Genomic DNA, 15,601 nt, shown 5'->3' on the forward strand with positions numbered 1-15,601 from the left:
TGCGGGGTGACAGTGCCACCGAGCGATTCAATAGCTGCAGATCTAATATCGGGCGTAAGCCCCCATCCTTCTTCGGCACGATGAAGTAACGGCTGTAAAAGCCAGACTCCCTGCTGGGAGGGGGAACCCTCTCTATAGCCCCTTTTTGCAGGAGTGTCTCTACTTCCTGTGCCATTACCAGAGCCTGCTCCGGGCCCACCTCTGTAGGTAGTACACCGCAGAAAGGAGGTGGCCGACTTCTGAATTGAATGGCGTACCCCTTTTCTATTATCTGCAGGACCCAATGAGATATATTTGATAGACGTTTCCACTCGTCTAGAAAATCTACTAAGGGAACCAGCCTCTCGAGGCTGGCCTCTGGTGTATTTTGAGCAACAAGCACAGTGCCCTGAAGCGGCGGACCGGCAGGGAACAACTGACTTGACTGCTCGGGGGCCCCCCGAAGGGGGTGCGGACCACCCTCGGGTGGCCCGCGGAGACCGACTGCGCCCCGGCATTGCGGCGGGGTTGGCAGCGCGGCCCCCCGAGGGTGCCGTAGGGAAACGGGTACCGTTGGCAGGGGTAAACACCGTTTCCCTACGGGGGGAACCACCCTCAGCGTCCTGACGCTTCTGGCATCAGGAACGCTTCGACGAGGCCTTCTTGGCGATCAGGACTGTCCGCAGATCAGCCCTGCCCCTCGAAGGCCTCGTCTGAGAGCGCCGCCCCTCGTCCCCGCGCTGAGGGGGAGCTCGGGCAGCGACGCTCTGTTTTTGTTGAGCCCTATGTGAGGAGCTCGTACTCGGTTTGGGCTGCTTGGTGGTATCAGCAGCAGCCCCAGGGACCTGGACCCGGAGAGGGAGGAACTGCTTGAGCGCCGCAGCTTGCTTTTTCGACTCCTGGAACCTCTCGGTGACAGTGTGGACTGCGTCACCGAAGAGGCCTCCAGGAGAAAGCGGCGCATCAAGCAGGAAAGCTTTCTCCCTCTCCTTGATGTCTGTGGGGTTCAACCATAAGTGCCTCTCCGTGGCCACCAATGCTGCCATGGAGCGGCCAACACATCTGGCCGTCTCCTTGGTGGCCCGGAGAGCTAAATCAGCTGATGTTCTTAATTCAGCGACAATATCTCCACCCACAACATCACTACCATCCAGATCCCGCAGCAGGTCAGCCTGATATGCCTGCACGATAGCCATCGTGTGCAGGCATGCAGCCGCCTGACCCGCTGCCGAGTACGCTTTACCCACCAGCGCCGACGTTGTCTTTAAAGGTCTGGTGGGTAAAGTCGGGGCCTTAAGGGACGACGCAGAGGAAGGCGAGAGATGGCTCGCAAGCGTCTCTTCAACCTTTGGCATCGCCCCATAACCATATTGTTTCAGCCCGGCGATGTTACTGTAGACCGAGGTCTGCGGGCTGAACACTCTATATGATGCCGGTCTCCTCCATGATCTTGCCACCTCGGTGTGCAAGTCATGGAAGAACGGCAGGCCCCGCCGCTGAGGCTCTGAAGCGCGAGATGGCAGGAATCGTTCGTCTAGCTTGCTATGACGCTTTCTTCCTGCCTCAGATCTCTCAGTGGGCCAGTCGATGTTTAATCTGGCCACTGCTCGCGTCAGAACCTCAACTAGCTCCTCACTAGCAGGGGACTGAAGTGGCGAGTCTTCAGTCTCGATGCTTTCAACGTCCACCTCCTCAGAGCTGGACAGATGAAGCACCGGCGACTCTCTCGGGGGGGAAGAAACCGCCATGCGTGCTTCCATGCCCCGAGAAGAGCCGCTGGATGGAGCAGGTGAGGGCAGAGATAAGGCAGCGCCCGTCTCTAACCCCTCTGCAACATCCAATTGTGATCCCCACGACTGCAGCCTTCGCTCCGCCTCGGCGGCAGCGGGACCAGAGCCGCGGGGAACACGAGCCGAGGCACCCTCATCGAAGAGTGCCCGGCGGGAGCGCAGCGTTCTCAGTGGTAATCGCTCACAATGCTCGCAAGCAGCCCCCTCGAGGGCTGCCTGGGCATGCTGCGCTCCCAAGCAGGCTACACAAAGAGAGTGTGTATCCCCGCTCGTGATGTAACGTGGGCAGGGATGAACACACCTCTTAAAACTGCTTTCACTCGCCATTATATTCTATCTATTTTATTTTCGCTTTGTTTTGTTAATATATATGCAATATTTAACAAAAGGGTGGAAAATCTCTTTCAATAGACAGACAAAAACACCAAATAGACAGACAGGTTCACAGGTTCACCGGATTTTGTGGCCTTTGTGTCCCTCCTGGCCAGACGTCAGATTTTACTGCATTGGAAATCATCTGCTCCACCTACTCACTCCTTGTGGATTAAAGACGTTTTTCACTTTATTAAATTGGAGAAAATCAGACATTCACTGAGGGGCTCTTCCAAGAACTTTTATAAAATGTGGGGTTCTCTTCTTGCATACATGGAAACATGTACCCCTTGCATGCTGGAAAATGGTTAGTAATTGTACTCTGTAATAGGATGGCACCGTTCCTGTAACAACACTTATAATTGATTAATGTGTTTTAACTTTTACTTTGGTTGGCACGTGTTGTTTCTTTTCTTTTTCTTCTTATTTTTAATTTAATTTTTATTTTATTTTTTATTTTAATTTATTATTATTATTATTATTTATTTATTTATTTATTTTTTGGGGGGGGGGCGTTTTTATTGTTCATATTACAGTTATATTTGGTACTTTGTTGGGTATGGCTGTAGGCTATGTTCCTATTTGGGGTCAATAATTGTTCCCTTTATATTGAGTGTGCCCTGGCTCCCAACCCATCTTCTGATCTTACCCTTTTTTTTTTTTTTTTGTATTTTTCTACACATGTTCAATTGTACAACTGTGTTCTGGAATATTCTGTAATATGTGGAGAAACCTATAAATAAAGTGAGAAAAAAAAAAAAAAAGAAATACAATATGGGTTTATTTTAGTACAATTTTTCGTTTGTCTGAGTTACAAAGTGTCAGGTTGTTGTTGATAAGAGGCAGATTTTGGGCGGCTGGATTTTGCAAGTGTTGTTATGGAAATGGCATGCCATTGAGGGACGAAATAGGGATGTTCGCAAACTGGCCTGAACAAAATGTCCTCGGAACGTCCGCCAGCGAATGTTCCAAAGCGGACCAAATGCGGACGTCCGCCGAAAGTCCGCGAGCGAACGTTCCACCGCGGACCAAATACGGACGTCCGCCGAAAGTCCGTGAGCGAACGTTACAACTCGACCTACTGCGGACCTAAACGGACGTTCGCAACGTCCAGGGGACGTCCCCTGTTTGCTGGGTATCTGCATGAAATGGTGATTTGACGATCTCTGGAAGCTGTTTTGGTCATGTCAGATACTTCCTGAATGTCACATGGTGTGTCTGTTCTTCATCTATCTATATATGGGGTGAATTTTCAGTAGTACAGCTTTCCAGCGCCCTCCGGCTGCCAGAATGAATTGAAAACACAGCATATCACAGTCTACTGCTCTCATAATGGTACATCCGCGGATTTTGGGTAAAGGTTTAATAAATAATACTTCTCTATATAGAAATTTGACTCAAACGTGAGAATCTATCAATATTTCTCCACATCTGCACACATTTGAAGTAAAAGCCCTGAGGGAAGTTGTTTTGTCGAGTGACTTCATGACGACCACAGAGGAGTTTTTTATGAATGGGAGCAAATGACGCGCATATTACAATCAAACGGTAGCGACGCCCATCATCATATTCATAACTCCTGGCACATATTAACACATTACGGTCACTATACGACTTTGAGAATAAAACAGAGGTAAAAAAAATAAACTTTAGTCTTAGATCTTTTTAATGATGTATAGTTTGTCAAGGTAATTACTTACATCTGATAGTAATTTTGAGCTAATTTAAGCAAAGAGAGCTTCAGTGCGTCCTCATCCTCGTGACGGTTAACAGGTTTTAACATCTCATCTGAAGTATGGTGCTTGTTACATTTTAGTGTCCCCATCTATATCAGGACCAACACAGACCACAGGGTGAGCGCCCCCTGCTGGACTCACTAACACCTCTAGCAGCAGAAGCCTAGTTTCCCCTGTTAGTCTCCTATCCAGGTACTGACCAGGCTCAGCCTTGCTTAGCTTCGGCGGGAAACCAGTTTTGGGTTACAGAGTGATATGGCACCATATATTAACAGTGTGGCAACATTTTGACTTATTAAAGACAAAAAATGTATAAACAAAAACAGACCAGAAAACAAACGGAAAAGGCAGAGGGGCAGCGTTTGCTATCGGTGCCATCTTTCTTCAGGTTGCTCAGGTACAGTTTTTTTTTTTTTACATGGAGTGAGCGCCATTAAGAAACTGCATGCAAATCTCATTGGTTCTTATTAATGATGTCAACGCGATATATTTGAGCATTAAAAGTAAACGATATTTGAATGGAGAAGCTAAACATGCAGTGCCATCGGAAGCGTGAGTCCTGATAGGTCTGGATAGAGAAAGGAAAGAGTTTTACATTCATAACTCACAGACTGAGACTGTGTAACCAGTCCGAGTCGACCCGCTCCGAGCAGGATATGAACCGGGGTTTCCGGCATAGGAGGAAGGTGTGCTAAAAAGGACGCTAAAGGAATCATCCACTAGCAAACCTCTCAAGGTCAGGGTAATAAGGTTTACACATACCGCTCTTACTAGCCTACATTACACTCACCCCCATTAACCTCACTTCCATCTAGGTCACAGCACCAAATGTATCCAGTCTTATTTGACACACTCTGAGTTTGATTTGAATGGGTCTACTGCATGGAAGGTGGGTGCATTAACAAGGACATTAAAGACCACAGACTCAAGCATCATTAGCCAGATCTAAGCCAGGGGAGTGAGGTTATGCACAGCTGTTATTGGCCCACATCTGTAATAAATACTCTATTTATGAATGCAAGCCACCAGTGAAGAAGTAGTAGTTGTTTTGAGAACTAGGTAAGTCAAGACAAAGAAAAGGTTTCATTGACACTAGGCCCAGAAAACAATTGTGTGCGCATCTTAACGTCATCTGTTGCGAAACACTGCCTCTACAGAATAAAAAGCATGTCTAATTCAATAGCCTGCCCTCCGAGTCTAATTCAGTAGCCACGCCCTCCGACTCATCTAATTCAGTAGCCCCACCCTCCGACTCGTCTAATTCAGTAGCCCCACCCTCCGACTCGTCTAATTCAGTAGCCCCGCCCTCTGACTCGTCTAATTCAGTAGCCCCGCCCTCTGACTCATCTAATTCCGTAGCCCCGCCCACCGACTCATGGAGCTGTTCGGATAGCGCTAGCCAGCAGCAATAAACATGCCAAAGAAGATAGCAAGATATTGCGCTATTCCTGGTTGTGGAAGAACACAATCGCTGCATAAGATTCCTTTGGATCATGATATTAGGAATGCGTGATACCTCATTTATTTTTAATGAAGTTCTAGCTCACGTGGTGAAGACATGTAAGTGTGTTTGCTTCATTTCACAGCAGAATCGTTTTTAAGCAACACAGAGACGTGTTTAGCTGTATACGTATACATTTTGTACCGTATCAGCGTTTCGTCCACACAGATCCGGCATTTTGATCCGGCGTTTTGGAAGCAAGAATCCGATATATTTTGAAACCAGGTCCCAAAGTGGATAAATCTGAAAGCGAACATCTTCCGTTTTCGTGTGTACAGCGAATCCGTATATTTTCTCAAACGGTGATGTCATCACTACGTCCAGCACGGTGAAGAGTTAAGGGATTCAACTACAGTCACTGGGCATGCACACATCAATATCGCTTCATTTAATAACCGTATTTGCATTATTGTAAGGGTATGTTTTGGGTTGGGGTAGGTGTAGGCATTAATAAAACACATCTGTTAAGAAGCAAATGTATTTATTGTTATTTTATCATGAGATTTTGCCTCACCTCCGACCACTGCTATACCTCTTCCCTTCTAGCCACAACTCTTCTTCTCCGTTTTTAGTGTATTTATGTGGCAGAATTACAGCGCCACACACTGGCCTGGCATGCAAACTACATCGTTTTGAGTCGGTTTCGGTAATCTCGTGTGGACGCAGATATTTCTTGAAACGAGAAAAAAAAAAGATTGGATTGGGAAAGCTCTGGCTTTGTGGGCCTCAGGTCGATCTGTGCCTTCTATTTTGGATCCGACAGGAATGGTGCAGCACACTTATGTGAGTAAAACATCATTTTATATGTAATAGTAGTCCCTGGGCTATGTGTTTTCCACATGGGCTACCAAAATGTTAGCCTGACGGCAGGCCGCTGAATCTCAAATAGTGAAATAATATTCCTTTATTGATCTGTGTGTGTGTGTGTGTGTGTGTCTGTGTGTCTGTGCACGATTCACACGCGATTCACACCACCGATCAGGCAGGCCAAGTACTACAAAAATAATATTCCAACTAATCACAGGTGGATGATAAATAAATCATTGTGTTTGTTTGATAAAGACGTTTAAGAGCCCTGTGATCAAGATAATCGTTCTGGTTGCTCCCTCCCTCATGTGAACTAAACTGACAGGAGAGCAGAAGCTCATTAAATATGCAAATCTTCTCCAATCCTAGACGTGAATGTTTACTTCCAAGTCTCCAGTGCGTCACGCCCATCAAAACCCAGCGTTCAGGAGAGAGCCTCAAAACCAGTGTAGAAAATAGCGTATTACCTATTAATGATGTTTTTAAATGTAAAAACCACACACACACATTTTTTGTTAAAAACATTTTGTTTTGAACAAAAAATTAAAAAGCCAGTTCATGACACCTTTAAGGGGCCTTTGTATAAGAGGAATGTTTTCATTTAGTTCCTGTAATTTTTAATGGAAAAACTCGCTTTTAGGCGTTTGCGTCACAGAAACTGGGAACATTTTTAATTATAGGAACACATTTTGGGAACACTAAATTATTTCCTACTTTAGTGTATCGTCTAATCCAGCACAATAGGAACAACCAGTGACGTAAGTGTATGGTGATTGGCCGAATGCATGCCATATGAAACACCGGCACCCGGCATTAAAAAGCAGTGCAAACACATACTTACTCCATCAACTTCACGCACACGGAAAACAGGGATGGATGGACCGATGCACTTCCTAACCTTTATGCCATAGACAAAGGTTGTTCTTGAGCAGATTATAATTCTACACAGAAGCCATGACACACAGAAAAACACAGCTCCAATCACAGGGTCCTCCATCCTCCAATTGTCCTCCAGCAGCATTTCTCAAAGATCTCCTATTTACACTAGTTAGAGGATATTTATTATCATAAATAGTTGCAGATATTACTTGCACCTTAATGTTGCTGTACATTAAACAGTATGCAATAATAACAAAGTGAAAATTATTATATATGTTAAAATTATTAAATGAATGCTGCCATATTGGAACAGCAAAGCCCTCCCTAAACCTACCCCTAACCAATAACACACGTTAGACACTTTATTTCTACTTTTTGAATATTATCTTCTATTTTTATTGACAATAGATGCCCTTCTGATAAGATATGTGATATACACAATATATATACAGTCTTGTTCAAAATAATAGCAGTACAATGTGACTAACCAGAATAATCAAGGTTTTTAGTATATTTTTTATTGCTACGTGGCAAACAAGTTACCAGTAGGTTCAGTAGATTCTCAGAAAACAAATGAGACCCAGCATTCATGATATGCACGCTCTTAAGGCTGTGCAATTGGGCAATTAGTTGAATTAGTTGAAAGGGGTGTGTTCAAAAAAATAGCAGTGTGGCATTCAATCACTGAGGTCATCAATTTTGTGAAGAAACAGGTGTGAATCAGGTGGCCCCTATTTAAGGATGAAGCCAACACTTGTTGAACATGCATTTGAAAGCTGAGGAAAATGGGTCGTTCAAGACATTGTTCAGAAGAACAGCGTACTTTGATTAAAAAGTTGATTAGAGAGGGGAAAACCTATAAAGAGGTGCAAAAAATGATAGGCTGTTCAGCTAAAATGATCTCCAATGCCTTAAAATGGAGAGCAAAACCAGAGAGACGTGGAAGAAAACGGAAGACAACCATCAAAATGGATAGAAGAATAACCAGAATGGCAAAGGCTCAGCCAATGATCAACTCCAGGATGATCAAAGACAGTCTGGAGTTACCTGTAAGTACTGTGACAGTTAGAAGACGTCTGTGTGAAGCTAATCTATTTTCAAGAATCCCCCGCAAAGTCCCTCTGTTAAAAAAAAGGCATGTGCAGAAGAGGTTACAATTTGCCAAAGAACACATCAACTGACCTAAAGAGAAATGGAGGAACATTTTGTGGACTGATGAGAGTAAAATTGTTCTTTTTGGGTCCAAGGGCCACAGGCAGTTTGTGAGACTACCCCCAAACTCTGAATTCAAGCCACAGTACACAGTGAAGACAGTGAAGCATGGAGGTGCAAGCATCATGATATGGGCATGTTTCTCCTACTATGGTGTTGGGCCTATTTATCGCATACCAGGGATCATGGATCAGTTTGCATATGTTAAAATACTTGAAGAGGTCATGTTGCCCTATGCTGAAGAGGACATGCCCTTGAAATGGTTGTTTCAACAAGACAATGACCCAAAACACACTAGTAAACGGGCAAAGTCTTGGTTCCAAACCAACAAAATTAATGTTATGGAGTGGCCAGCCCAATCTCCAGACCTTAATCCAATTGAGAACTTGTGGGGTGATATCAAAATGCTGTTTCTGAAGCAAAACCAAGAAATGTGAATGAATTGTGGAATGTTGTTAAAGAATCATGGAGTGGAATAACAGCTGAGAGGTGCCACAAGTTGGTTGACTCCATGCCACACAGATGTCAAGCAGTTTTAAAAAACTGTGGTCATACAACTAAATATTAGTTTAGTGATTCACAGGATTGCTAAATCCCAGAAAAAAAAATGTTTGTACAAAATAGTTTTGAGTTTGTACAGTCAAAGGTAGACACTGCTATTTTTTTGAACACACCCCTTTCAACTAATTCAACTAATTGCCCAATTGCACAGCCTTAAGAGCGTGCAAATCATGAATGCTGGGTCTTGTTTGTTTTCTGACAATCTACTGAACCTACTGGTAACTTGTTTGCCACGTAGCAATAAAAAATATACTAAAAACCTTGATTATTCTGGTTAGTCACATTGTACTGCTATTATTTTGAACAAGACTGTATATATATATATATATATATATATATATATATATATATATATATATATATGTTTGATTATAAACTAATATTTAGAATTTGGACTTTAGTAACCAGTTCAAAAACCAATATTACATTGCACTCTTAAGTCGAAAACCTGTTAACATGGTGGTGGGTTTTTTTTTTTACGTGCTTAAGGAATACTTATACATGTAAATCATTAAAAAGGTCAAAGCACAAAATAGAACATAGAACCTGTACAGCGTTGGCTGTTAGCGTGCGAAAAAGACACGCAAGCAATATGCAAAAAGGGAAGAGAGATGGAAAATACACAGGAAGAGAATATGATATAGGATTAGTAATAAACAAATGTGCTGAATAAGGGAAGAAATAAGATATAGAGTAAAGAAAAATTATATGTTTATAAGTTTTAATGGAAGCTCTCTGTTGGTCAGTATTGTATGTGTTTGGTTGTCATCACATAGGTCATGTTCTTTGTATGGTTCTCCCCACCTCTTATATTATTTTTTTTGCCTACTATTGTGTTTTTAGACCTTCTGTGTTTTTTTAGATTTCCGTTTTTACCCCTTGCAACTTGTGGCTAAAGCATTTCACTGTATTGCAAAGTATATGTGACAATAAATCTAACTACTAACTACTAAAAAAGCAACAACAACAACAACAACAAAAAAAATCCTAACCTCACTTCCATCTGGGTCACAGCACCAAATGTATCCAGTCCTATTTGACACAATCTTGGTCTACTGCATGGGAGGTGGGTGCATTAACAAGGACATTAAAGACCACAGACTTACAGAAGCGTCATTAGCCAGATCTAAGCCAGGGGAGTGAGGTTATGCACAGCTGTTACTGGCCCACATCTGTAATAAATACTCTATTTATGAATGCAAGCCACCAGTGAAGAAGTAGTAGTTGTTTTGAGAACTAGGTAAGTCTTCCCTAAAGGAGTGATGTATTGAGAAATCAACTTTCCCTTGAGCTTTTGATATATAAAAGCTCCTGGTAATATAAGATTATCCTATAAGTTTCAGAGCTAAAAGCATGTTAGACAAAGAAAAGGTTTTATTGACACCAGGCCCAGAAAACAATCGTGTGCGCATCTTAACGTCAACTGTTGCGAAACACTGCCTCTACAGAATAAAAAGCATGTCTAATTCAGTAGCCCCGCCCACCGACTCATCTAATTCAGTAGCCCCGCCCACTGACTCATCTAATTCAGTAGCCCTGCCCACTGGCTCGTCTAATTCAGAAGCCCCGCCCTCCGACTCATCTAATTCAGTAGCCCCGCACACTGACTCGACTAATTCCGTAGCTCCGCCCACCGACTCATGGAGCTGTCCGGATAGCGCTAGCCAGCAGCAATAGACATGCCAAAGAAGATAGCAAGATATTGCGCTATTCCTGGTTGTGGAAGAACACAATCGCTGCATAAGATTCCTTTGGATCATGATATTAGGAATGCGTGATACAATTTATTTTTAATGAAGTTCCAGCTCACGTGGTGAAGACATGTAAGTGTGTTTGCTTAATTTCACAGCAGAATCGTTTGTAAACAACACGGAGACGTGTTTAGCTGTATACGTATACATTTTTTTACCATATCAGCATTTCGTCCACACAGATCCGGCGTTTTGGAAGCATGAATCCGATATATTTTGAAACCCGGTCCCAAAGTGGATAAATCTGAAAACGACCATCTTCCGCTTTCATGTGTACAGCGAATCCGTATATTTTCTGAAATAGTGATGTCATCACTACGTCCAGCACGGTGAAGAGTTAAGGGATACAACTACTCAGTGATTTGTACTCCAGACTCGGACTCGGTCTCGAGACCATATTTTAATGGTCTCGGTCTCGTCATGGACTCGTGTCCATTTGGACTCGGAATTGACTCGTACTCGAACATGTTAGGACTCTGACTTATTTCCGAGTCCACTCGAGTCCCGTTCAAAATATTAATGATTATTACTCTATGTTAATATTTCTAGGTAATAATTGATGTTTGACACTTCCAATGATGTTTGGTTTTCTTAAGCGCAACTGCCCGTGACTCAGGGGCGTAGTTTATGGGGGGGATGTAACCAAATCCCATTCAAATCCCTCAGTTACAACCCGCCTAATATTTCAACCTGAAAATCACAGTACATCAAAAGAAAACTATGTAGAATTCATTTGTTTGAAAACAATAATTTTGTTCCTAATCAAATATGACTTTGTCATAATAAAGGGACAAAAAATACTCCCCCTCCATTCAACCAATTGGTAACGCCCAACCAATGAGTCGCACTTTCACCAAAACGCAAGTGGTGTTTGAATAGGAGAGCAAACGTTAGCGCCAAAAATGAAGAGAAGTACTGCACAGCGGACTATATTTAACTGCTGGTCAGAGAGGGATGCAAAAAATAAATAAAGCATGTACTGAGAATGAGGTATGAGAATATTGTGTAATAGCTAAGTACATATATTTAGCTAGCTAATCCATTGCAATGTATTTAGCTATAGCTATAAGTATAACAAGTTACCAAAGCAGCCTGTTTTGCTATTTCATTTTTCAATAGTGTCTGTAATTGTCAATGACAAAAGTATTCACATCAGTGTTTGTTTTCTTCCTAAATTAATCTGACTTTTGAACGAATTGGATGAATGAACGAATTAAGTGGCTCACTCATTTAAACAGAGAATCGTTGCCGCCTACTGGCGGTTTCAATACTTAATTTCTTTCTTTTTATAATCTCTACTATGTTAGAATTTTATGAGTGATTATGCACACATTTCAAAACGTTATGAGGTGTATAATCTCTTAACATGTTTTTATAACAGATTCGAGGTAAATATACCAGAAAAGTCAGCAGAGGGAGAGGAGGAGCAGGTGATCAGGTAAAGAAAAACAGCAGCTTTGTAAAGTTAGGATAGATAGATAGATAGATAGATAGACAGACAGACAGACAGACAGACAGACAGACAGACAGACAGACAGACAGACAGACAGATAGATAGATAGATAGATAGATAGATAGATAGATAGATAGATAGATAGAAATCCTGGCACAATATATATATAAATATATATATATATATATATATATATATATATATATATATATATATATATATATATATATATATATATATATAAATATTTATCAATTCCTCATTAGTGCCTGCGCGGATCGAATGAGGAATCTATGTAAATATGTCTTTGATTGCACCGGCTCTCTCTGGTCTCGGTCTCGATTCGGACTCGACCCTTTTTGAACTCGGTCTCGACCCTTTTTGAACTAGGTCTCGACTCGGACTCGACCCATTTTGAACTCGGTCTCAACCCTTTTTGAACTAGGTCTCGACTCGGACTCGACCCTTTTTGAACTCGGTCTCGACCCTTTTTGAACTAGGTCTCAACTCGGACTCAACCCTTTTTGAACTCGGTCTCGACTCGGACTCAACCCTTTTTGAACTCGGTCTCGACTCGGACTCGACCCTCTCTGAACTCGGACTCAACTCGGACTCGACCCTCTCTGAACTCGGACTCAACTCGGACTCGACCGTCTCTGAACTCGGACTCGACTCGGACTCGACCCTCTCTGAACTCGGACTCAACTCGGACTCGACCCTCTCTGAACTCGGACTCGACTCGGGCTCGACCCTCTCTGAACTCGGACTCGACTCGGACTCGAGCCTCTCTGAACTCGGACTCAACTCGGACTCGACCCTCTCTGAACTCGGACTCGACTCGGACTCGACCCTCTCTGAACTCGGACTCGACTCGGACTCGACCCTCTCTGAACTCGGACTCGACTCGGACTCGACCCTCTCTGAACTCGGACTCGACTCGGACTCGACCCTCTCTGAACTCGGACTCAACTCGGACTCGAGCCTCTCTGAACTCGGACTCGACTCGGACTCGACCCTCTCTGAACTTGGACTCGACTCGGACTCGACCCTCTCTGAACTCGGACTCGACCCTCTCTGAACTCGGACTCGATTCGGACTCGACCCTCTCTGAACTCGGACTCGACTCGGACTCGACCCTCTCTGAACTCGGACTCGACCCTCTCTGAACTCGGACTCGACTCGGACTCGAGCCTCTCTGAACTTGGACTCGACTCGGACTCGACCCTCTCTGAACTCGGACTCGACTCGGACTCGAGCGTCTCTGAACTTGGACTCGACTCGGACTCGACCCTCTCTGAACTCGGACTCGACTCGGACTCGAGCGTCTCTGAACTTGGACTCGACTCGGACTCGACCCTCTCTGAACTTGGACTCGACTCGGATTAGACCCTCTCTGAACTCGGACTCGACTCGGACTCGACCCTCTCTGAACTCGGACTCGACTCGGACTTGACCCTCTCTGAACTCGGACTCGACTCGGACTCGACCCTCTCTGAACTCGGACTCGACTCGGACTCGACCCTCTCTGAACTCGGACTCGACTCGGACTCGACTCGGACTTGACCCTCTCTGAACTCGGACTCGACTCGGACTCGACCCTCTCTGAACTCGGACTCGACTCGGACTCGACCCTCTCTGAACTCGGAATCGACTCGGACTCGACCCTCTCTGAACTCGGACTCGACTCGGACTCGAATGAGCTGGTCTCAACTACTACACTGCAGCTACGGGCACTGGCCATGCGCACATCAGTATTGCGTCATTTAATTACCGTATTTGCATTATTGTAAGGGTAGGTTTAGGGTTGGGGTAGGTGTAGGCATTAATAAAACACATCTGTTAAGTAGCAAATGTATTTATTGTTATTTTATCATGAGATTTTGCCTCACCTCCTACCACTGCTATACCTCTTCCCTTCTAGCCATAACTCTTCTTCTCCGTTTTTAGTGTATTTATGTGGGAGAATTACAGCGCCAGACACTGGCCTGGCATGAAAACTACATAGTTTTTAAGGGGGTCGCACACCGGACGCGGAGCTCGGCGGCGCGCCACGCAGCGTCTCGGGTATCGCACACCGCACATTTTAAAAGGCTATGTTTATTATACATTTCCCCAAAATATGTGCAATAATAACAAAGTGAAAATTATATGTTAAAATTATTGGCCTTTAGTAACCAGTTCAAAAACAAATATTACACTGCACTTTTAAGTTGAAAACCCGTTAACAATGGTGTTTTTTTGTTTTTTTTACGTGCTTAAGGAATACTTATATATGTAAATCATTAAAAAGGTCAAAGCACAAAATAGAACATAGAACCTGTACAGCGTTGGCTGTTAGCGTGCGAAACAGACACGCAAGCAATATGCAAAAAGGGGAGAGAGATGGAAAATACACAGGAAGAGAATATGATACAGGATTAGTAATAAACAAATGTGCTGAATAAGGGAAGAAATACGATATAGAGTAAAGAAAAAGCAACATTTGGGGTAACATTTATTCTGTGTGCATTCACAATTAATAAGTACATAATTTACATATGATCACTTTACATTAAGGTTCACTTTCACAGGTTATTAATGTTTGTAACTCATTAATAAATGGTTCAGTGGTGTTCGCTTTACATTAAGGTTCACTTTCACAGGTTATTAACAGAGATGGGACCAAGTCACACATTTGCAAGTCTCAAGTAAGTCCCAAGTATTTTTTTCCTAAGCAATTCAAGTCAAGTCAGGTCAAGTCACAGGCTACGTCAAGTCTAGAGCCGCGGTACTGAGATGCGCTTTGTATCGACGTCTTTAGTGCCTTTATGGGTCTTGAGAGAGGAAATGACATTGGTGTCAATGAAGGCCTTTCTGAGCCATCGGATTTCAACACTAATATCTTCATCTGTGTGTGAAGATGAGTGGAGGTCTGACGGCTGTCCAACCACATGAGAGTAAGTTATTAATGACATATAAGTAACTGTCAGTAAGTTACAAAAATTTGGATTGTAAATACTCATGTTCAGTAAAATACATTATAGAATCAAATAAAATTGTAACTTCATAAAATTATTTATTTTTCACTTCCGCCAGAGAAATCCTGAGATTTTGATACAGCAAGAGAGAAGACATTGATGACATGCCTTAATTTGTCAAAAAAGGAGAATGTGTATCTCTAGAGGAACTTATTGGCCTTTTTAGCACACAAACATTGAACTGAAGAGTTAACTTGCATTTATCAAACTGCCAACATCAGTGTAGGTTTGCCTTGTTATACTCGCGTCCTGTTATATACGCGTCCGCACGAGCGCTAGGGTGCGCGCTGCAAAAACGTGCAGTGCGCGAGACCCCGTTTCGCTTGGCGGTGTGCCCATCAAATTTTTTTAACTTTGCCTGCGGCTCCGCAACCGAAGAAGCACGAGTTCCAGACGAATCTGGCCGAGCCTGACGTCTCATCACGCCGCACCCAGTCTGTGCATCGAGTTTAAACATCTCCCCAAACGTAGGAGGCGCCCACTCCGTCAGCGAGAGAAACATTGAAAACAAACAAGCATGCAAATGGAATTTATCGCGGCCGG

The sequence above is a fragment of the Pseudorasbora parva genome, chromosome 1 (genome assembly GCF_024679245.1).
Source record: "Pseudorasbora parva isolate DD20220531a chromosome 1, ASM2467924v1, whole genome shotgun sequence".
Classification (NCBI taxonomy): domain Eukaryota; kingdom Metazoa; phylum Chordata; class Actinopteri; order Cypriniformes; family Gobionidae; genus Pseudorasbora; species Pseudorasbora parva.